This window comes from Prinia subflava, chromosome 16 (assembly GCF_021018805.1).
Source record: "Prinia subflava isolate CZ2003 ecotype Zambia chromosome 16, Cam_Psub_1.2, whole genome shotgun sequence".
Lineage (NCBI taxonomy): Eukaryota > Metazoa > Chordata > Aves > Passeriformes > Cisticolidae > Prinia > Prinia subflava.
The window spans coordinates 2037636-2061930 of NC_086262.1; the positions used below are offsets into that span (position 1 = coordinate 2037636).

Consider the following 24295-nt stretch of genomic DNA (forward strand, 5'->3'; position numbering starts at 1 on the left):
TCATAGTCCATACAGAGTGGAACATCAGTTTTATAGGATTGTTCTGCTTGTACATGCAATTACTAAGGAAAAGTGAAGACGAGTAGAGCTGACCTAGATTTTTATTTAGTAGATGTGCTCACACTAATTTCTCTGCAGCTTTGATGATACTCATGAAAGAAGATATTAGAATAAATTACTCCCCTAAAATAGATGCCCCACTGGTCCCCATGCTGCATGCAAATGAAGCTGTTGAAAGACTTGCCCTCCAGATTTCAGATACGCATTTTTGCACACGCTGACACACAATACTGCACTGGATAAGCCCTTCCCAATATTTTGAATAGCCCTTCCATATTTTGAATTCCTGTTGTAATTACCATTTTCAAATTTAGGGCAGGCATTTGTGACACAAAATTGCTTTACTTTTTATATCCTGAAGTTATAAAGCTCCAGCTAAACACAGTCACCTACATCTATATTTAGGCATCTGAGTACAAACAGCTCAAGTTTTCAAAGCTTGCCACTCCTCAGCCTCTGCAAGCCCAAGGGCAGATAAGGTCACCAGGATCCTTGTGAATAATGTCACTCCTGACATTTCAGCATTTTAGTGCTTAATACTGAATTCAGCTGGAAAATGATCCCTTGCCGAGGAACAGTCAGTAATTAATAACACTTGGGGTTTGAGAAATGAGCAATTTCTACAATGCACCTCTAAAATTGAACAGAAGAAACACAGGCACATTTTCCTTTTCAGATAATCTCCTCCGCACTACAGTTCATGTACCACGTAGGAAAAAAATGTTAAAGAGAACCAAGAAGTTAAACCCCCAAAAAACCTGTTCCTGACCATGCTAAGAATACTTTAAATAGAATCGAGTACGAGCGGTGCCAAGGGGAAACTCTCCACTGCTACAAACACAGAGCCTTTGATTCTCTAACGCTGCTCAGCCCCTTCCCCCACCTCCACCAGGCCCAGCCAAAACTTTCACCTGCCACCTCCAGGAGGTGACAGTGACACATGTTCCCTGAGGCCACCGTCTCAGGAGGAAGGACAGACAGAGAACAGCCAACTGGCCTGGATATGACAAACTGTTGCACTCAGCAGAGAGGACAGTGAGAAAGAGCCATCCTTACCCCATCGCAGGGACTCGCTAAGGTGCTGGTCACCTGCTCATAGGCAGCCACGGTCTCCGCAGTGCTAGAGTGGCTGAAGGGCTTTACAAAGAGGAAATCGCTCTGGTCGGACATGGGGGAGAAACAAGAGGTGTAATTCTGTGCCTGGGAGGTCAAGCCCGCTCCTCCCACGTCCAGGTACTTGATGAAGCCATCTGGCTTCATCTGCCCTCGGAAATGGGAGGCGGGCTTGCGGCTGGTCCCCCGGCAGCAGCCTGCAAAGGTCCAGCTGGCACTGCCAGCTCTGAGACACCGGGCGGCCGCCAGCCCAAACATCACACACGACACCAGGGAGATGGCCACCAAGGAGATGATGAGGTAAAGAGTTAGGCTGGTATCCTCAGGAGAAGACTGCGGGAGGTCCAAGGACTTGGAGAAGTCCTGCACGCTGTTTTCCTCCGGAGAAATGACTATTACCACAGAGGCCGAGAGGGACGGCGTGCCATTGTCCCTCACCTCGACCACCAGCCTGTGGGACTCTTCTGACTCCCTGAGAGCCTGTGCAACCCTTATCTCCCCAGAGCGGCGTTCCACTTGGAAAGGCAAAGCCTCAGCAGACTCCTGCAGCTGGTAGGACAGCCAGGCATTATGGCCACTGTCAGCATCAACTGCTACAACTTTAGTTACCAGATAGCCAGGCTCTGCCAGGGCCGGGATGGCTTGGTGGAAGGCAGAGCCCTTGGGGACAGACGGGTAGACAATGCTGGGAGCATTGTCATTCTCGTCCAGGACAAACACATGGACCACAGCAGTGCTACTGAGAGCAGGAGACCCAGCATCCTTCACCTCCACAGGCACCTGGAACACCTTGTCCTGCTCGTAATCCAGAGCTCGCACGGTGTAGATGGTGCCATTGTCCTGATCTATTCGGAAGTAGGTCGAGACAGGTACATCCTGCATCCCATTGTCCAGGATGGAGTAAGACAGCTTGGCATTGCTACCCTCGTCAGGATCTGATGCTGACACTGAAAAGACAGAAGTTCCAGGAAGGGAGTTTTCCTGAACGTGAGCTGTATCAAAAGGGCTGGAGAAATTCGGTGCGTTATCATTCACGTCGGCGATGCGGAGATAAAAGGTTTTTTGGGTGGCCCTCTGGGGGGACCCTGAATCCACAGCCCTCACTGTGATGTTGTATCCACTGGCCTTCTCCCGGTCAAGGGGACCACTGGTGACCAGCGAGAAATGCTCTTTAAAAGATGACACCAGTTTAAATGGGAGCTCTTTTGCTATCTGCAGACGGACCTGCCCGTTGTCACCGGAATCGCTGTCCTTCACTCCAATGAGGGCGATCACCGTGCCTGGGGCTGCATCCTCCTGCACCGGGCTGGAGACAGAGGTCAGCACGATCTCTGGGCTGTTATCGTTGATATCAATTAACTCCACTCGCAGGTGACAGTGGCCTTCCATGGCTGGGGATCCCTTGTCCCTGGCTCGAACTGCAATCTCATAAGCACTGGATTCCTCATAATCCAGTGGGGCTTTGGTTCTGATCTCCCCTGTACGGGCATCTAAGGAGAACAGTTTGGTGAATTTACCAGGTGCGTTATTGCTGGTTTTGAAAGAATATTCCACATCCCCGTTGGGACCTTCATCCAGGTCGGTGACATTCAGCTTGGTGACCAGAGTGCCCACTGGCACGTTCTCCTCCAGAAGTACCTTGGATATGGGTGGGTCACAGACAGGAGGGTTGTCATTTGCATCCAAGACATGGATGGTAACCCTGGCAGTGCCAGATTTCACTGGATTCCCTCCATCCAGGGCTGTCAGTGTTAGATGATGAACAGGCACTTTCTCTCTATCCAGTGCTTTTTCAAGTACGATCTCGGGCATTTTAACACCATCTCCTCTCACGTTGATGCTCAGGGCAAAATGCTTGCTGGGGCTGAGCTCGTAGGTGGAGATGGAGTTGGAGCCCATATCTGGGTCTTCTGCTACCTCCAAGGGCAGCCGAGTCCCAGGGTTGGCCACTTCAGTGATCTCCAACACCACCTCTGGCTTGGGGAACTGGGGCGCGTTGTCATTCACGTCCAGGACGTCCACCTCAACACGGTGGAGCTGGAGGGGATTCTCCATGACGAGCTGGAGGTGCAGAGAGCACGTGGGGCTCTGCCCACACAGTGCCTCCCGGTCCAGCCTGCTGTCCAGGAGCAGCACACCTGCCGCCAGGTCCACCTGGAAGTGCCGCTGCCCACCCTCGCTCACCAGGCGCAGGTTGCGGGCGGCCAGGCTCCGCACCTCCACCCCCAAGTCCTTGGCCAAGTCGCCCACAGAGAAGCCCGGCTCGCGATCCTCGGGCACGGAGTAGTGGAGCTGGGCGCAGCCGGGAGCCGGCAGGCAGGAGAGGGCTCCGAGCAGCAGCGGGAGCTGCCATGCCAAACTCTGTCCCGCGAGCATCCCGTGCCGGGTGTGCGAACGGAGCAGCGCCGAGAGGAGCGGCGGCGGCTCCGCGCAGCCTCCCCCTCCTCCCCGCCCCCGCAGCCGGCCCCGGCAGCCGAAACCCCTGAGCCCCGGGAGGGCTCCGAGCGGGTTGCGCAGGGAGGAAGCCGCCGCCGGAGCCGCCGGAGCCGGACGGGGAGGGATGGAGGAGGGGTCGAGCGCAGCCCGGCCGCCTGAACCGCTTCTCGATACGCAAAGACACACAAAGTCGGCGAGCGGAGGGGATGGACCGAGTGACAGTTTTACGTCTCTCCACAGCCCCCTCCTCCTCCTCCTCCTACTTTTTCTCTCCCTCCTCCTCCCCTTCTCCATCTCACCGCCTTCCCCAAAATACGCACAGCGTAGCCCCCCCCTTCCCCCGCTGCCGCCACTCCGCCCCCGCAGCGCCGGGAGGGCGCCGGGGACTCCCGGCAGCGGGAACCCCGCTCCGCCCCGCCCGGCTGCCGGCACCGGGCACCGGCGGACACCCCCTCCCCGGAGCCGGGCGGTTCGGAGCCGAGCCCCGCGAACAGCGGGGTTGTGTTCAGGCAGGAGACCACACTCCCGAGCTCACCTCGCTGCACAGGGTGGGATCCGCGGAGGGTTTCACAAACATGAACTCGCTGATATCCGAGACTGGCGAAAAGCAGGAGCGGTAACGAGGGGCGGGGGGTGCCGTTGCTGTCACCTGCACTCCCATCACAGTGTCCCCTTTCTTAGGCTCATAGTGCAAGTGCCCAAAGATGTGGCTGGGAGGAGGCTGAAGCGTGTTCACGCTCTCCACGCAGCAGCCCTGGTTGGCAGGTGCAGAGCCCCGCCGGAGGCACCGAACGCCCAGCGCCGCCAGTCCCACCAGCGACACGGTGGAGATGAGCACTAGGGACACAACCAGATAAAGCGTAATAGTGGGCAAGCCCCCACCGTCAGCGGCCCGAGCCTCGGAGCCCTGCAGGGCCTCTGGACCCTTCTCCTCCACCAGCACCACCAGTGTGACAGCTGTGGAGAGCGGGGGCTCCCCGGCATCCCGGACCACCACCAGCAGTTCGTGTGCAGAGGCGTCCGTCTCCTGTAGGGCCCGCATGATCCGGACCTCCCCGGAACGCAGGGCCACGCTGAAAAGCCCCAGCTCTGTGGCTTCCACGAGGTGGTAGGATAGCCAGGCATTGCGCCCCGAGTCCGCATCTATCGCCACCACCTTGGTGATGAGGGCAGGAGGGACGATGGAGGGGGAAATTCGGAGCTGAGTAGCAGACTCCTCCCCAGCCCTGGGGAAATGCACTTGTGGAGCGTTGTCGTTCTGGTCCACTACAAAAACATGAACCAGTGTTCTGTTCCTCAGGGCTGGGGAGCCACCATCAGAGACCTCCACGTGGAACTGGAGATAGGTGGTTTGCTCATAGTCAAAAGGGAATTTGGCAGTGACCTGCCCATTCGTGGGATGTATTGAGAGGTAGCGAGTAGGATCCAGGCCTGGATCTGTCCCACCGGCTCGCAGGATGGAGTAGGACAAGCGGGAGTTCTGCTCCGAGTCAGGGTCGGCAGCAGAGACTGTAACCAGCACGCTGCCCACTGGATTGTTTTCAGCCACCAGCACTTCATAGGACGCTTGCTCAAACTGGGGAGCGTTGTCATTGACATCTATCAGGGTGATTGGCAAGATGGTGTGGCGGGAGAGCGGGGGATTGCCCAGGTCCGAGGCAGAGATGGTGACATTGTAGTAGGCAACATGCTCCCGGTCCAAACGGGTGCTGGTGAGCAGCGAGTACTGGTGCTCGTAGTCCTTACGCAGCTGGAAGGGAAGATCTGGAGACACGTGACACAGGACCTTGCCCTGCTCGCCAGAGTCCCTGTCTCTGACGTGTATCACGGCCACCACCGTGCCCGGCAGCGCATCCTCGCTCAGGGTGCTTGAGAAGGAGGTAAGAATCACCTCAGGGGCGTTGTCATTGACATCGGTGATTTCCACCACCACGCTGCAGTGCTCCTCCATCGTGGGCGACCCCATGTCCTTGGCCTCCACTTCGATCTCGTACACTGTCGCCTCCTCAAAGTCCAGGTTGCCCTGGACACGAATCTCCCCAGTTTGCTCATCGATGGCAAAGATCTGGCGTAAGGCAGCTGAGTTGTGGCTACTGAGGGAGTAGCGGATGTCTCCGTTGGGTCCTTCGTCCACATCAGTGGCATTTAACTTCACCACGAGGGTGCCCAGCGGCGAGTTCTCCACCAAGCGCGCTCCGTATGATGGTCTGTCAAAGACCGGGTGGTTGTCATTGGCATCCAGGACCTGAATGGTGATGCGTATCTTGCTGGACTGTGGGGGAGAGCCCCCATCTTCAGCAGTCAGGACCAGGTAGTGGAAAGCTCTGAATTCCCGGTCCAGGGCCCGCTCCAGCACCAGCTCGGGGAACTTCCCACCATCAGTGCGGGCCTTCACGTTGAGGTTGAAGTTGTCATTGGCACTCAGGTGATAGGTCTGCAAGGTGTTGGTGCCCACGTCGGGGTCCTGGGCCGGCTGGATGGGGAAGCGGGCACCCAGAGACGCCAGCTCGTAGATGCGCAAGGAGACCTCATCGCTGGGGAACTCCGGGGGGTTGTCATTGATGTCCAGGATCTCCACCTCAATACGGTAAAACTCCACCGGGTTCTCGATGGCAAGTTTCAAGTGGAGGAAGCAGCGTGGGTTCTGCCCACAGAGCTGCTCCCGGTCTATCCTCTCGCTGACCATAATAACACCGGTGTTCACATTGACGGAGAAGTACTGGGAATCCGAATCCGACAGTACCTGCAGATTAGCTGCCGCCAGTTTAGCCACATCGGTGCCCAGGTCCTTAGCGATATTGCCCACAAAGGCACCCCGCGTGAGCTCCTCCGGGATGCTGTATCGGATCTGAGCAGATGAGCTGTGCAAGAACAAACAGAAGGAGAAGACACGCGGCAGCCCCAGGGACCGGCGCGCCTGCCCTGCCCTCGGCATCCTTGCCGGGTGGCCGGCCGGGGAGCGATGCCCTCGGCGCCGGGGGCCGCGCTCAGCGCTCGCCGCTCCCATTCATTGTTTGGGGCGGACGCGGCTCGGCGGGGCGGGGGGAGCGCGGCCGCGCAGCCGCCCCGCCATTGGCTGCGCGCGCGGCGGCGCCGCTCCAATCGCCGCGCGCCTTCCCCAGGACAGCAACACCGGCGCCAATCACGGCCCGCGCGCCGCCGCCGCGCGCCGCGAACGGCGCGGCCGCCCCGCGCCCCCCGCGCCGCCGGAGCGCCCGGCAGCGCCGCTCACCTGGCCGCGGTCCCGCAGCGTGCCGGCGGCGGGCAGGAACACCCCGCTCTCCCTCGGCAGGGTGGCGGGGGTCGGGCAGGGCCGCAGGAAGGTGAAGTCGCTCCGCTCGGAGCCGGGGGAGAAGCAGGTGCTGTAGCACTGGGACGGGGAGTCGGTGGGTCGCAGCGTGACCTCCATGTACTTAAGGGTGCCGTCCGAGCTGAGCTGGAGCTTGGGGCTGGAGTGCTTGCAGAAGTCCCGGGAGGGCGACTCGCTGAGCCAGCAGCAACAATAGGGTGAGACGGCGGCACGGCCCCTGCGCCGGAGGCACCGGGCGGTCAGGATGGTGACAGTGGCCAGTGCCACCGTGCTCACGGCTGCCAGCGCGATGATCAGGTAGAAGGTCAGGTCCGGCTTCTCCTTGGCACCAGCCAGGAAATCCTGAGGCTTGAAGCTCTCCTCCAGGGCTGCCTCCTCCAGGGCCAGTGTGATGGTGGCAGTGGTGGAGAGCGGAGGGTCACCGTTGTCCGTGACCTGGACGACGAGCTGCTGCACTGCCATGTCGCTGTCCTGGAAGGCACGCGCCGTCCGCACCTCCCCGGTGTACAGCGACACGTGGAACAGGGAGGGGTCGGTGGAGTCCGGCAGCAGTCGGTACGAGAGCCAGGCATTGTGCCCGGCATCTAAATCCACTGCTGTCACCTTGGCCACCAGGTAGCCCGGTGGGGCAGACAGCGGGACCTTCTGGGGTACCGGCACATCGCTGTCACTGGCAGGGTGCAGGATGGTGGGAGGATGGTCATTCTGGTCTAGCACAAAGACATAGACAGTAACATTGGCATAGAGAGGGGGGGACCCCGAGTCCCTCACAACCACAGACACTGGCAGAACCTGCAGCAGCTCGAAGTCAAAGGTGCGCTGAGCATAGAGATTACCATTGTCAGGGTTGATGTGGACAAAGGAAGAGATGGGGGCATCCTGCACTTGGCCACCCTCTAAGGAGTAAACAAGCCGGGAATTATCCCCGGCGTCAGGATCTGAGGCAGAGACGGTGCACAGCAGGGAGCCAGGCGGGTTGTTCTCCTGGAGAAAGGCATCGTAGGAGGGCTGCGAGAAGCGTGGGGGGTTGTCATTTACATCAGATATATTGAGGAGCAGCGTGAGTGTGGTGGTGAGGGCAGGAGAACCACCATCCTGGGCAATCAGCTCCACTGCATACTGTGAGGTAGACTCTCGGTCCAGGCTCTTCTGGGTGACCAGGGAGAAGTGGTTCTGAAGGGACCTGATGGCAAAAGGCACATCGGGGGAGATCTCCAGGCTCACATCCCCATTGGCCCCCGAGTCTCGGTCCCGTACATTGAAGAGCCCCACGACAGTCTCCGGTGGGGTGTCTTCCGGCACCGGATTCAACAGGGAGGTGAGCAGCACCTCCGGGGGGTTGTCATTGGCATCCTCCACTTGTACCTGCAGCACACAATTGCCCTCCATCTCTGGGACCCCTCCGTCATGGGCTCGCACATAGATCTCATAGAAACGTGATTCCTCAAAGTCCAGGGCCCCGCTCACCCGCACCTCACCAGAGCGGGGATCCAGGGCAAAGAGCCTCCGCACTGCATCGGAGGTGTGAACCCCGAAGGAGTACTGCGTCTCCCCATTGGGACCCTCGTCGGGGTCAGACGCATTGACCCGGAGGAGCACAGCCCCCACGGGTGTGTTCTCAGGGACTTTCACCTTGTATGTGGTGCGGTCAAAGGTGGGCGCGTTGTCATTGACATCCAGGACCTGGACCGTTATCTGCGCCGTGCCCGAGCGCGCCGGGCTTCCCCCGTCCACGGCCGTCAGCACCAGCTGCACTTCTGGCTGCTCTTCCCGGTCCAGGGCACGCTCCAGCACTAGCTCCGGGAAGAGTTTGCCATCCGGCTGCTGCTTGACGTCCAGGGAGAAGTGGGAGTTGGGGCTCAGCCGGTAGGAGCTCACAGCATTAGTGCCCACGTCGGGGTCCTGCGCGCTCTCCAGGGGGAAGCGCGCAGCCACCGTGGCAGACTCGGCGATGCGCAGGGTGCGGTGAGCAGTGGGGAAGCTCGGGGAGTTGTCATTCAGATCCAGGATCTCCACTTCCAGGCGGAAGAGCTGCAAGGGGTTCTCTGTCACCACCTGCACTGACAGCACGCAGCTGGCAGCTGCTCCACACAGACGCTCGCGGTCCAGACGCTGGCTCACCACCAGCGTGCCGCTGTCCAGGCGCACGGCGAAGTAGCGCAAGCTCTCCTCTGAGCCCAGGCGCAGCCTGCGACCTGGCAGCTCCTCCACCTTCAAGCCCAGGTCCCGGGCCACGTTCCCCACCACGGTTCCCAACTCTGACTCCTCAACTACCGAGTAGTGGATCTGCCCGGAGCCCCAGCCCCAGCCGCAGAGCAAAAACAAACTCAGTACTTGCCATTTCCAGGCGGGTCGCTGGAGGCTGACACTCTCCATGTCCGTGCACATCCGGCCCGGGACACAGCAGGCACTGAGGAACTGCGAATAAATCCCTAGGTCTCTCTTCCCCGGCTTAGAAAACAGCTCCGGGGCTCCGGCAGGCTGCAGCTCCAACTGTCAGCCTCCAAGCAGAGGGGGTGGGCTGGGGGAGGGGAACTGAATCACAGCCCCAGCGCGGAGGTGGGAGGGGGGGAGAAGCAGATTTCCCCCCCTCGCTTCAGATCAGCGCCCAATTGGCCGAGAGCTCCATCCCCTCTCGGCCAGCAGTGGCTCCGGAGGTGCGGGAAGCAGGGGCCTGAGCCGGCAACAGCGGGGCTGCCACTCCCGGCCTCCCCTCTGCCAGCCTGACTCACTTGCTCCGACAGCTCGCTTTGCGTTCACAGGGAAACTGCACGTCCTGGCAGCCTGGAAGCAAGGTACAAGCCCTCCCTGTGTGCTCCCCCTCCACAATGGTGGCTTCACATCATGCCCACAGACAAAGGGCAGCTGTCATGAACGCAGGCCAAAGGACTTTTCATGCCTGATGAAAAGGTGCTTGTTAGAGCCCTGAGGTGCCAGGGGCTCTTCTCTCACCCCTCTTCTCCCCCTCAGCTACTGCTTTGGCTGCTGCCTCACCCCATGATTGCCTCTCTGAGTGAGGCATCTCTGCCACCAGTGCTACCACTGGCCAGGAGACCTTGCACTGAGATGGAGACACCCACCCCTGTCAGCCCAGGGGAGTGGGAGGCTGAAGGTGGAAAAGCAAAGGCAGGTGAAGCATTCAAAGCCAAAATACAATTGCTCCCAATGCACACCTGACTGGAAGCCATTCCTCACCCTGGGGTGAGGAAGGGGTCAGTCTTCACAGTACCCAAATCACTGCAAACACACTGGAACAAACAAGGCCACTAGATCACCACACCAGGTCAGGATGTAAGAGCACGAAAGAAACCCAAGCCTCCCACCTGGCAGACACACACACTGATACCCTGTGGCAGGTACAGCCCTGCAGTCAGTCTCCTGAGGGGTCTTAGCCTCCCCGGGGGAAGCACACAGTAATTTCCTGCTCTCCCTGTCCCAGACAGTATTGGCAAGCTGCAGAATTTTAGTTCAGTTCACATCCCTGCAGAAGCCTTGTGCAGTCATAGAGTCACAGAACACCCTGGGTTAAAGGGACCTTACAGATCATCTCATTCCCACCTCCTGCCGTGGGCAGGGACACCTTCCACTAGACCAGGTTGCTCAGAGATCAATCCAGCCCTGCCTTGAACATTTCCAGGGATGCAGCAGCCACAGCGTTTCTGGGCAACCTGTACCAGTGCCTCACCACCCTCACAGGGAGAAATTTTTATACCTGTTATCTAATCTAAACCTTCTGTCAGTTTAAAATCATTCCCTCACGTCCTGTCACTACATGCTTTTGTAAAAAATGTCTCTCTGTCTTTTGTCCTTGGTGCACGGAAGGCCACCCTGACCCTCCCTTGGGTGCACACGGACCCTGGGGCTGGGGTCTGCAGTGGTGTGGTAGACAGGGGACCCAGCGCCTGCCTGGGATCCTGCCTGTCCCCCCCACCTGGGCACCACAGGGACCTGGGGAACAGGGGAGAGAGGCTGAGGGCACCCATGCCCGGCACTGTGGACGGTGACAGGGACAGCATCCTTCTGGTGAGGACAGGGACCATGAAGGTGCTGCAGTCGAGGGTCCTCCCGCCCGTCTGCAGCACCTCCCTGCCTATTCTAAGAGCCGTGAGGCGGGACCACCGTGCTGCCAGTCAGGGAGAGACACCGGGAAGAACCTTCTGAATGGTGAGAACACTGCCCGGGTCCCACCTACTGCCGGCTCCGGAGGAGGGGAGAAGGTGTCCTTAAAGAGACAATGCAGAAAAACACCGGACAAGGGATTCCCCAGCACACAGAGACCAATTCCTCCTTGTACATACTCATTCCCCCAGGGCTCCTGCCACCAGCTGGAAGCTGTCACAGTTACCTTGGCTCTGGAATGTGCCCTGTCCCCATCCCAGGCCAGGCCCTGGACAGTACAGCTGGGTGACAGAGCTTTCCCCTGGCAGTGCAGGGTGCTGCACCCCTGGGAATGGGTTCAGTGCTGCTGCAGAGCCTCAGCAGAAGCTCCCTGCAAAGCCCACATAGCCTGGGAGATTCCACTCAGCGTCCTGGGATGGCTCAGTCACCAAGCACCTGGAGCAAGGGCTTTGCACAGAGGATCCTGCTGCTGTTTGGGTCTGTCAAAGCCTGGGATGGGGACAGTGTGACAAGGAGAGAAGGGTGTGGGGTGTCTAGGATGGAGAAGGAGATGTTCCTTATTCCACAGGGTCAGAACTCACTCTGTGAAAAGGCACCAAGCCAGACAACCCAGGGATCACTGGGGATCCTGCAGGTCAGGATCCCTCACAGCAGGACACGCCACCTGCTACAGACAGGGCCAGCACCCTTCCCACTGCACCACTTTTGGGGGCTGGCTGTGCCCTGCAGAGCAAGGAGGTGCAAAGCCTTTGCAGGCTTGACACAGTCTGTTGTCACCACAAAGACCAAAAATCCAGGGCCCTGAGCCAGCCCAGCTGATCCCTCACTGCCAGTGCCTTTCCAGTGCAGTACTGGGGAGCAGGAGGGAGTCACGGCTGGGGCTCAGGCTTGCTGCCCTCCTTCCACTTCCACTCTCAAATCACTTATTGCCCTCACCCCCAGAGGCATCTTGTCAGGATGTTCTGGTGGAGGGGACATCCTTGTCCCCAGCCATAGCACAGCCCACACAATGCAGAGGAACACTTGCTCCTGCAGCTGCTGCAGCCATTCTCACCTGCCACAAATAAGAAGTGCTGAGTCTGAACAGTGACGCAAGCAGGAGAAAAAAAAAAGGCATAAAATAATTCTGAGAGGTTTCTGCCTCCCTCTGTGATTTGGCCACACTGAGCAGCCTCACACCCATGAACAGCTTCCGCTGCACCTCACTTCCTTCTGCTCTGAGGAACCGGTCGCTCCTACCCACTGCCTCCCAGGAAGGACAAATTACCGGCACCAAGGACCTTGGAAATCCACCACATCCACACTCCCCCTCCACTGGATCCACTACCCGGCCTCACCTCTGAAGACAGAAGCATCCTGTGATTGAAAGCTTTCAAATTAAGCAGCACAATTCCCATCAGGGAGGAAGCACAGAAGCTGCTGCTATGCGCAAATGCCTGCCAGCCCTGCAGTTTGTTCCGTCAGGACATCAGACATCACCCAAAGACAGCATATTAAAATCATGCAGAGCTCGTAATAGGGTTTTTGAACAACATCTAGTGGAAGACTCGCCACCCTGCTCGGAGCTAGAGTCCAGCTCAGCAGAGCCCTGCAAGCAACTGGGGCAGTGCAATCTGCAATCCCACCCCCTCCCCCAAAGCGAACACCAGCACAGAACTTCCATGGATATAAAACCAGAACCATTCAGGAATCAAACACAAGGAGCGGCACAGATGGGAGGGACTGCTCTGTGACCACGGTCTGTCAGAGGAACCAGCATCGTCCTTCAGCTCTGTGTGCTGTACTGCGAGAGGCGACACGCCCATCCCAGCTCCATCCCCTCTGCACCACCACCTCTCCAGCCCCCATCAAGGCACGACGCACACGGATTACGTTCCCCCGCAGAGCAAGTGCTCCCCTTGGCTCTCCTTTTGCAAAGGGAAGGAAGCACCATTAACAACAAACTTCGTGCCAAGGATTAACAAGTGGTTTCAAGCTGACCTCAGCCTCCACCGGTTACTCATGCAAAGGCGTACCCAAAACTGCATCCAAAAGATGTATGATTGCCAACATGAACACACTGACTCACTTGATCCTGCTCATCACAGTGCAAAAGTCATCAGCCCTCAGGATGGCTCATTTGACTCCAAGGAACACCTGTTCAGCTGCAGCTGAACTCTTTAGGGGCGTGGCATGACGGGATATCCCTCCCAACCCCAACAGGCAACCACAGGCGTACAGCACAAATGAACCGCGGCTCTGCCCAGCGCTGGGACACGCCAAGGAAGGAGCTACATTACCTCAGCAGGTGTGGGGAGCCGGCTGGCGGTGCCCACAATCTGGTGGTACAGCCCTGGCTCACCACTTCTTATGGTGCCCTGGCGGCTCCCCAAGGGGCTGGAAGTGAAGGGCTTTTTACACAGGAGATCACTCTGGCGAGAGTCTGTGGTGAGATAGACCTGGTGGTAGAAGCTGGGTGGCGTGAAGCCACCCCGCACAGCATCAATGTGGTGGAAGGGCCCTGGTGTCCTGTATGTGGTACTCCTGGAGCTGTTGTACAGCTCCTTTGACTGCCTCCACTTGTAGCACTTGAAGATGCCCACGGACAACATGGTAATGAAGAAGGCTGCCGACACCAAAATCACAGCCAGGATGAGATAGAAAGTCACGTGTCTCCTGGGATCATTGGCAGGCGCCACATCAGTGAGGTCAGTGAGCACCTCCTTGACCATCTCAGCCACAGAGATGGAGATGGTGGCACTGGTGGACAGCACAGGCTCCCCATGGTCTTTCAGCAGGATGACTAAGGTGTGCTCAGGAGCGTCATCCTCGCGGAGCTGGCGGGCCGTGAAGATCTCCCCACTGTGCAGCCCAACCGAGAAGAGGCTGGGGTCAGTGGCCTGCAGCAGGGTATAGGAGATCCAAGCATTGTACCCTGCATCCGCATCCACCGCCACCACCTTGGTGACCATGTGCCCGGCAGGAGTGCCCGGTGCCACCACATCGGTGTAGGTGGTGGTGGTGGTGTTGGGCTGAGGGTACAGCACCATCGGGGCATTGTCATTGAGGTCAGTGACAAACACACTGACTGAGACATTAGTGGCCAGAGGCGGAAAGCCGCCGTCCTGCACCTGCACCATCATGCTGAACTCCACCTGGTCCTCGTGGTCCAGGGAGGTGAGCAGGTAGAGGGTGCCATTCTCCTGGTTGATGGAGAAGAGGTGGCCAACAGTGGTGTCACCCTGCAGAAGGGTATAGGAGAGGTGGGCATTGCGCCCAAGGTCCGGGTCTGTGGCGCTCACGTTAAGGATGGGGATGCCGGGCATGTTGTTCTCTGGAACATAGACATCATAGGAGTCCTGGGACACCTTGGGCGCGTTGTCATTGACATCTGACACCTGCACCAGGATGTGCTTTACTGCAGACAAGGGTGGTGAGCCTGAGTCCTTGGCTGTGATAGTGATGTTGTACTCTGCTGCCTTTTCCCGGTCCAGAGCTCCTTCTGTTTTCAACGTGTAGTAATTTTTGAGGGAGGAGCTGAGCATGAACGGGATCCCAGGGGAAATAAAGCAGTTCACCAGGCCGTTGTCATGGGAGTCCAAGTCTGTTACACTCAGCAGAGCTACGACCGTTCCTGGGGCTGCATCTTCAGGCACAGGGCTGTACACAGAAGTCACTGTCACCTCTGGAGCATTGTCATTCACATCCACGACTTCCACCAGCACTTTGCAATGAGCCACACCAGGAACGGCTCCCTTGTCTTTAGCCTGTAAGTAAATCTCGTACAACTTCGAATCCTCATAGTCCAGCTGTCCCTTGACCCTCAACTCCCCTGTGGCTGAGTCCAGAGCAAAGAGTTCTCGTACCTTGGCAGGGGTGTGGCTGCTGAAGGAGTAGACGATGTCTCCATTGGGCCCATCATCCAGATCGTAGGCACTGATCCTGGCCACCAGGGTACCGCTGGGCGTGTTCTCCCTCACACTCGCCTTGTAGGTGGACTGGTTGAAGACCGGGGCATTATCGTTGGCATCTACAACGTCAATGTGGATCTGAATGTGGGCCGACCGTGGCGGGCTGCCTCCATCCAGCGCAGTCAAGACCAAATTCAGCTCCCTTTGCTCCTCCCTGTCCAGCTCCTTCTCTAACACCAGTTCCGCGTACTTGCTACCATCCACCCTGGTCTGCACGTCGAGCGCAAAGTTCGGGTTGGCACTAAGCTGGTAGGTCTGCAAAGAGTTAATTCCCACATCGGGGTCTTGCGCGCTCTCTAGCGGGAAGCGCGCTCCGGCAGCCACGGACTCACTGATTTCCAGCCTCGCCTGGCTGCTGGGAAAAACCGGGTCGTTGTCATTGATGTCCTGGATCTCTACGGTGCCGCTGTACAGCTCGAGCGGGTTTTCCACCACGATCTCAAAGCTGAGAGTGCAGGGAGAGAGCGCGCCGCAAAGCTCCTCCCGGTCTATCCTCTCGTTCACCAGCAGCGCCCCGCTCGTCAGATCCACCCCGAAGTACTTCTTGTTGCCGCCGGACACCACCCGCAATCGGCGCCCCGGCAGCCGCCCGAGGTCCAGCGCCAAGTCGGCTACCACATTCCCCACCGCGGTGCCTCTCCGCGCCTCCTCGGGGATCGCATAGCGAATCGCGGCGGAAACCCAGTCGGAGAAGCCGAACAAAAGCAAGAGGCTCAGTACCTGCCCCGTCGTCACCCCGCGGCTCCTTACAGCAACGCCGTTCATCGCACAGGACGGCCGCGCTCTCCGCTTCGCCCCCCCGCCCCGGCTAGAAACTCTCAGCTCGCCCCGTCATGCCGCTGCCCAGCGGCCCCGGGAAGCGGCGGCGGCGGCGGGGAGCCGGGCATCGCTCGGCGGGCTCGGAGGTGACTCACTCGCAGAGTCTCTCTGAGACCGTCTGCGCCTCATCCCGGCTCGGAGCGGGGCCGGGCCGCCAGTTCCCCCCCGCTCCATCATTGGCCGACAGCGGCACACAGAGTCCCGGCCAATAACTGCACAGAGCGCAGGGCGCCGGAGCGCCGCCGCCGCCGCCGAGCCCCGCCGCGGCAGCCCGAGCGGGACAGCCGGCAGAACCCGCAGGGAGAACACAGCCCTGCCAGAAACCTCGCTACAGGGACAGCCGGGCGGGGGGAGCGCTGGCAGAGGCCGGGTACAGCGGGCACAGGGACGGAGTGTGCGGGCAGGAAGGGGTAAAAGTTGGCAGAGATAGGGACCCCAAAAGGGGCGATACGGAGACGTGGGGAGTTTGGGGTGCGTGTCCCGGGAACACCTGGCTGGAATGAGGCAGCGGGAATAACAAGGGGAAGTGGAGAGGGCGGGAGCATGAGTGGGGAGGGTGTTCCGGGGTTCGCAGGGAGAGCCAGCACCGGCACGACACGCCAGCTCCCGGTGTTTCTCAGGACCTTCAGGATGCCGGTCCTCCTACCCAAATGTTTAGCCAGCCACTTCCTGGGAAGAAGCCCCTTTCAAGGCGTCGGGATGTCGCTGCCCAGTGTGCCACCAAAGCAGCGTGGCCAGCAAAGCGACATTGATTTCGTGCTGCCGAGTTATGAGCAGCTCCCCGGCCGCAACACAAAGCCTCGCCGCAGGGCGGCTCCCGCCGCAGGATTTCCAGCAGCATCGCCCCTCCTGCGGGATCTCCACTGCCACCACTCTCCCATCCACTATTCCCCGACAAACCGCACAAATCTCGGTTTAATACGCCCTCCTACTCTCGCCATCTCCCGGGTTGCTCCCCGGTACTCTTTCCCAGGCAAACCTAGGGAAATCACGCTCTGCGCCCTGCGGTGCAGCTTCACCGGGGTGGGAACGGATCCCGTTCCCGGCAGGTCACAGCACCGGCAGTGCCTGGTCGCAAACCTGCCTTTGGGTTGTTGTTGCTGTCCTCAACAACTCGGGCTAAGTCGGGTTTTCCAACTTTCCACGCACGCATAAGCATAAAATCACCGAAATTCCAGCATTCGTCGTCTGTCACCCGCGGAACTGCTCGGCTGTCACGAGGTAATGACAAGGGGACGAGGAAGCTTGATAAGGGAACCCAGTGAGAACCCAGCTGTGGCACAGCGCCCAGGTATCACCCCACAGCCGCCACTGATCAGGAAGGGACGACGACGTCCGGCAAAAACCGGACAGGAAATCAGCGCCCACACGTTCATTCCTTTATGCAGGCTCTCAAAACCTGCCAGAACTGGCTCGGAAATTTGCGGCGGGTTATTTGTTACCCCGCTAAATGTGGTGGCTGAGCTCGTAGGGGCTGCAAACCACCCGCACCACGACATTGGACATTCGCCAGAGCGAGAGGATCTCGACTCTGCGTGTCCTCGCCCCACACAATCCTAAAAGCTGCCGTGAGCACACGGGATCCACCCAGAGAGGCAGTAGGTTTGCACCTTCATGAAGAGTCGGCAATATCGAAAGAGTCGGCACAATCTGTCTTATCTACATACTCAGCTACTTCCTTTTCTCCTGATTAATCGTTGATTAATCCAAATTAAACCAAAAGATAAGCTTTATCAGCGCTATTATCATTCTTATCATCTGCGCACAGAATGTGATAAAGTTCGCATAGAGTTCACATGTGATAGGGTTTCACACAGATAAAATCCAATATTAGTCATCTAACGTTCCCAAAGCACTTCTTTTTTTATAGAAAACCAAATCCCAATCCTCTTTCTTTCTTACATATAATCTAAAACCAAGAAAATCCACAGCTCTCTTTGACCCAAATCTTGAAACAGTTTTCAGCAATTTATTTCTCTGAAATAAACTCTGAATCCTTTTCCCAACCACTGTAAGCTCTGAATCCTTTTTCCAATCACTGCCCATTTCAAGTTTTTCCTACACGCGATTTACCTCACAATATCTCGAAGGTGAGTACCACAGTTCCCGAGTATTTTCCCTTCCTATGAGCGCACACACCACAGCACCAGAGTACCTTCTCCGTTTAATCCCAGCAGTAGTGGGATGGCCAAGAAGCGGAGAGATCAGTAGAAAAGAGATCTCAGGAAAGGCACAGAAGAGAGAATATTTCCAACCACCATATTTCAATTAATCTGGAGATATTACGTGTCCTCCACCTTGATGGGAAGCCTGAATATTGCAGACGACGCTTCAGAGCGCCTGAAAGTGTCGTTTTGAGGGAGAAGAGTAGAAAAACACAACAGCTAAAGGGGAAAACACCTTCCCCTGCACCAGGAATTCCTTCGGGGACGGGCTGAAGACAAATCCCAGTCTGAGCCGCTCACTTCGGCATTTTTCCCGATCCGCTGGGGCTCCAGAGAAGCCGGTGGCAGCAGGGAACAAAAAGCTCCTTCTGCTAGACGCCAGGCTTGGAGCTAAACTGAAGCACCAGCTCCGGCTCTACAGACGGAGGGGGAAAGTTGAGTTACGGGTGTACACAACACCTTCTGTTGAAGGGGTTCAGAGCGCTGAAGAACCGAGCCTGCCAGAAAAGAACTACAGCGTAAACACTATTACTGAATAAACACGCCGGGATAGATCACACGTGATTATCACATGACAGCGCGCAAACGTAGCTAAGACAATTAGTAGTCACTAGACCAAAGCGAAAGAGTTGTCTCAGCTTTAGACTCCACGACACATTTGTTCCCCCTCCACCCCGAGTCCACATCACCACTCCAGTTCGGTGAAACTCTCACCTGTCTGTCCTTCTCCAGGACAGACAGAAGTACTGACAATATTTGCCTCGCTCCTCGGGGAAAATCAGCAATTTGCGGATAAGATTTGGCAGGTCAAAAGGATGAGTTAAGATCTCACACACACACCCACTCACCCACATCCCCGAGCTATTGAGCAGTGCGCCCGCACGTTCAGAACTACCGGTTCCCCACTGATCACCGACGGTAGAACAGAGCAAAAAAGGATTCACAAAAACTCACAGAGAGGGACCGTAGGACAGAAGCTCACCTCTGCCGATCTCCCGGGGCTAGGAGGGTCCTTCCCAGAATGAGTGCCTGAGCCGGGATCAGCGGACAGAAGATGGGTAGACAAGGCTGCCGCCCCTGGTCTCAGGAATGTGAAGTCCTTCTGCCCTGACTCGGAGGCTAAACACACCTCGTAGGAATAGGGCAAAGGCAGCGTGCTGCTGCAGTAGTTGTACGGTGCTTTTGAGCCCAAGGTGGAATACAGTTCCTTATCAGAAGTTATAAAAATAGGAGGGCTCCTCGACTGTCGACATTTAAAGAAAAAAACAAAAACGACTGTGGAAACGAATAGTAAGGACACAACGGCGAGAGACACAACAAGAATGAGGTTCAGATCAGACGTCAGGTGGGACCCAGCATCTCTGTCGCTCAGCTCCGGCAGCGCCTCCTGCAAGCTCTCGGCCAGCACCACGTGCAGCGTGGCCGTGGCCGACAGCGCCGGCTGCCCGTGGTCCTTCACCACGGCCACCACGCGCTGCTTGGCCGCGTCCCGCTCGGACACGGCGCGCGCCGTGCGCACCTCGCCGCTGTGCAGCCCCACGCGGAACAGCGCCGGCTCCGACGCCTGCACCAGCTCGTACGACAGCCACGCGTTGCGCCCCGCGTCCGCGTCCACCGCCACCACCTTGGCCACCACGTAGCCGGCCTCGGCCGAACGCGGAACCACCTCGAAAGGCGGCGCCGCCCCTCCCGCCGCCGCCTCTCCCGCCGCCGCGCCCGCCGCCGGCCACAGCACCCGCGGCGCGTTGTCGTTGCGGTCCAGCACGAACACGCGCACCGTGGCCGTGGAGCTGCGCGCCGGCGCGCCGCCGTCCTGCGCCCGCACCGCCACCCAGAACTCGCGGCACTGCTCGTAGTCCAAGGAGCGCTGCGCGTACAGCGCGCCGCTCCGCGCCTCCACCGACACCGGCGGCGCCGCGCCCGCCGCGCCCGCGCTGCCGCCCGCCAGCCAGTAGCTCACGCGCCCGTTGGCGCCCGCGTCCGCGTCCCGCGCCTGCACGCGCACCACCAGCGCGCCCGCCGCGTTGTTCTCCGCCATGTACGCGCTGTACGCCGCCTCCTCGAACACCGGCGCGTTGTCGTTCACGTCCGACACCTCCAGCACCAGCTCCCTGCTGCTCCGCAGCGCCGGCCTGCCCCGGTCCCGGGCCACCACCGTCACGCGCTGCTCGGCCGCCTGCTCGCGGTCCAGCGCGCTCGCCGTCACCACCTTGTACGAGCCGCCCGACGACGCCACGATCGACAGCGGCGCCTCCCCCGACAGCTCGCACGACACATGACCGTTCTCGCCCGAGTCTGGATCGTTCACATTCAGCACGGCCACCACGGTACCAGCTGGTGAATCTTCGGGCACCGGGCTCGACAACGACAGAACCGTGATCTCGGGCGCATTGTCATTCACGTCCAGCACCTCCACCTCCACTTTGCAGTGCGCTAGCAAACCGCCACCGTCTCTCGCCTCCACCAGTAATGTATAGCCTTGCGTGTCCTCAAAGTCCAGCGCCTCCTGCAGCGTGATCGTCCCGCTGTCGGCGTCCACCACGAACTTCTGACGTACCTTGGCCGGCATCTTTCCAAAGCCGTAGGTAATGCGAGCGTTAGTGCCGGCATCGGCATCGGAGGCAGAGACGTTCAGCACAGTCAATCCCGTGGGCGCGTCCTCGCGCAGGCTGACGCGGTACCGGTCCTGCGCGAACACGGGTGGGTTGTCATTGGCGTCGGTGACGTTGATCCACAGCTGGGCGGTGCCAGTCCGGGGCGGGTCTCCGCCATCCAGCGCAGTCAGCAGCAGACGCAGGCTCGGCTCGCTCTCCCGGTCGAGCACATGTCGCAGCACCAGCTCCGCGAACTTGCTGCCGTCATGGCTCTCCTTCATCTCCACCGCGAAGTACCCGTTCGCCTCCAGCTCGTAGCCGTGCAGTGAATTACTGCCCACGTCTGCGTCCTCAGCCACATCCACGGAAAATCGGGCACCGGGAGGTGTAGACTCAATGATTTCGAAGTGGATATTCTCCTTAGGAAAGCGCGGCGCGTTGTCATTCACGTCCTCGATCGCCACCTCGACGCGGAATATGTTCAGCGGGTTGTGAACCAGCACCTCGAAGCTGACAGAACAGGTCGCCGACTCGCCGCACATCTCCTCCCGGTCCAGCCTCTCGTTCGCGTACAGGTTCCCGTTCTCCTCGTTCACCGTGAAGTATTTCAGCTGCTTCTTGCCGCCAGACGCCACCTGCAGCTTGCGCGCCGGCAGCTCGTCCACGCTGAGCCCCAGGTCCCGCGCCAGCGGCCCCACGAGCGAGCCTGTGCCCAGCTCCTCGGGGATGGCGTAGCGGACCCGCTCGGCCGCCGCCCGCCACCACACGCACAGCAGCAGCGCGCCCAGCAGCGCTCGCCCGCCGCCCGGCCCGCGCCTCTGCCGCCGCCTCACCGCCATTCTCTGCCGCCAGCGCTCGCCGCGCTCCTGCCTCCCTTGGAGCCGCTCTCACCACACAGTGCAGGGGCCGCTGAAAAGGCAGCGAGGTCGGAGCGCCGCCTCTCGTCGCTGCCGCTGCCGCTGCCGGCGGCGCCGCTGCCGCTGTGGCCGGCGCCGGGCGAGCGAGCAGCCTGCGGGGGCAGGACGCTGCAGCGGCCGCGGCTCCAGCGCCGCTCGGCGGCGGCCAACAGCGGCACCCGGAGGCGCCGCGACGCCACTGCAGCCGCCGGATGGCCGCGCTCCGGGGGGGGTCTCACCCCGGGCCGCAGCGGTGACAGCTCACCTCCATCAGCTACCGAAAATCGCGAGTCAGAGTTCAGTTTGGTGAGTTTTCTCATACTGCGGAAAGGGGAATGGAGGAGCTCTTTTCAGAAGCAAAATGCAGAATCTGGCTGGGGAACGTGTTTTGGAGTAGTGCGGGATCACGCAGACTTCGTACAAGGGAGCACAGGTGAGTACAGGTAAGTATAGCAGGTACACTGTGCATCAAATGCCTTGCAGACTCCTATCCCTTCTATTACTGCTGAGAGCTCTCTTTACTCAGCTCTTTTATGTCATTTCTACCATCTCTGTGAAGCAACGTCTACGAAATATATGTGACGAGAAGCGTTTGTAGAAGAGAAGCACCAGAAGCAACATTTTCTTTCTGGAGATTTTTGTTTATATTTCTTTTATTTTATAGTCCTCTCACAGTAACTGTGACTGGGGGGAAATGGCAAGTCTTATTCTCTAGAACAGCATTATCCTTACATTCCTTCCCAGTTTTGCAAATCATGGGAATTATCACAACTTCTTGTCCTAGAACTGGGAAGAATGATCTGCTAAAGCATTTCTTCAAAAGGCTTTTTCAGTGAACGGTGTAAGTAAGTAGATCTAAGAACGTGCACAGACTGAAAAAGGTATCCATGGCCCAAAGAGACTTCAGTTACCAGCCTGCTGTATTTTTTATTCTCAGAATTGTAAAAAAGAGGGTTATTACTCCTCTGTGGTGATGCCCGAGGCATACATACCATGTTAGCTACCTTTACCAGGACAGACTTCAAGATAAATTAAAAAAAAAAAAAAAAAAAGTCACAGAAGACTCTTGGAAGGGCAAAACTAGAGAAGGCAGTTTACCCACGGCTCAAATGCACTGAAGTGTCCCTTGCCACAATAAAACACTGAACGCTCCCTGCGTGGGATGGTCTGATCACAGAAATGATAGAACACTCTTGAGAGCAATGCCTATGAAAAAATACTTCATCCACCTCGGTGCCTGTTTGTACCGACACCACCTCTCTGCAACAACCAAAGAAAATCACGAAATACAAAACTCTCCACAAACCAACAGCTCTTCTTTCATGACCTTGTAGAGAGCAGGGCACGTTATGATCAGCTGAACCATTCCAAGCGCTACGCAAACCAGGTTTTGGGAAACTGCGGGTACAGCAGGTTTCTCCTATTGCTCAAGAAATAACTCCAGGAAATATTACTGTGCTCATTCACAGGGTCCCGGTGATAAATCTGTTCCCGGTTCTGCCACTCTTGTGCCACTGTCTCGAAAGGAACAAAGACAGAAACTCCCAGACTCAGTTTTTATCTTACAAGCTTCTGCTGCTGTAGCAGTTATTAGGAAACGATCGGTCTTCCTCAGCATTGCTGTGAGAACAGGCTCTTCCTCCGCAACAAGAACCAGCCACACTCTGGCTTCAGAGAGGGAATACTGAGAAAGTATTTTAGTAGACTCTCGCCCTTCCTCACCCTTTGTTGTATTACATAAATTAGACACTGCTTTCAAGCTTTCAAATAATTAATGTTAAAAACTCTGTATTGTACAACAACTGGGATAAATACAACAACTGACTTTTGGAAAAACCTTCAACCAATAAATTGTTCACAATGAAAATACCTGTGTATGTCTGAGAGTCCAAACCTGTGAGCAACACTTTGATCAAAAAATGAACATTGGCAAATGAACTTTAGGCACATTAGCAACCTTCTCTTGCTGCACCCTCAGCTACACCACCACCTGTATTTACATCTCTCTGAAAAAGGCACAATGGCGAAGAGTAAAATAGACAAAAATTGCCCATAGAACAGCAAAATCCTTTGGAAATCAACTTTTGTTTGGCAGAAGATGCTTCACGTGGACAATCAGGTCATTCTCACAAAATCACTCCAGGTGCAGGAACTCTGATTGTGCTCACCAGCTGCTAAGGAGCACGGAAAGAAAAAACAACCTTTCTAACCTGTAATGCACGAGGAATGGGCACCACACTCTTCCTCCCATATTGCATCAGTTTTAAACACTCGGCATGGAAAGATCGAGCACTGCTACGAAAGAGCACGATACAAAACAAGATTTAAGGTGATAAAAAAAAAAGCACAAATGAGCAACCCTTCACACAAGTGTATCTCAACTTTCCTTCCAGTGCCTGGCCGCCTGTAATGCATCTCAGCAGAAACCTCGACAATACACTCTAATTTCTAGCTATTCCCCCATAGTTTGAAAGGATAAAAGAGGCATATTGACTCTAATGTGAGTAATCTGTCTGGGAACATCCACTTCTTCAACTCCATCTTTTCAGGAGCACAGCAATGACACAACCCAAGGTGGCAAACCAGTGCTAACATATATATTTTATATTTAACTACATGAGCAACAATAAATTGCGCTACTGTTCCACCCTCTCTACTCGCTCCCGAGTGTGAAGCTCACTTCTCAATCAATCAAAGAAATTCCCGGAAGCAAACTCAAAGAGTGCCTGGGAATGGTCTCCCAGAAAACACAGAATGCTACACAAAGCTGACACTGCTGAACCTACGGGATGAGGAACACTCAAGGAGGCCCTTTCAAAAGTAAGAAATATAA

General features: G+C 57.4%; 1 protein-coding gene across 1 annotated transcript in view; it reads right to left on the reverse strand.

Annotated features, from left to right (window-relative positions):
• The window catches only part of LOC134559245 (uncharacterized), a 66853-nt gene that overhangs the window by 22171 nt on the left and 20387 nt on the right, over window positions 1-24295 (reverse strand). The window lies entirely within an intron of this gene.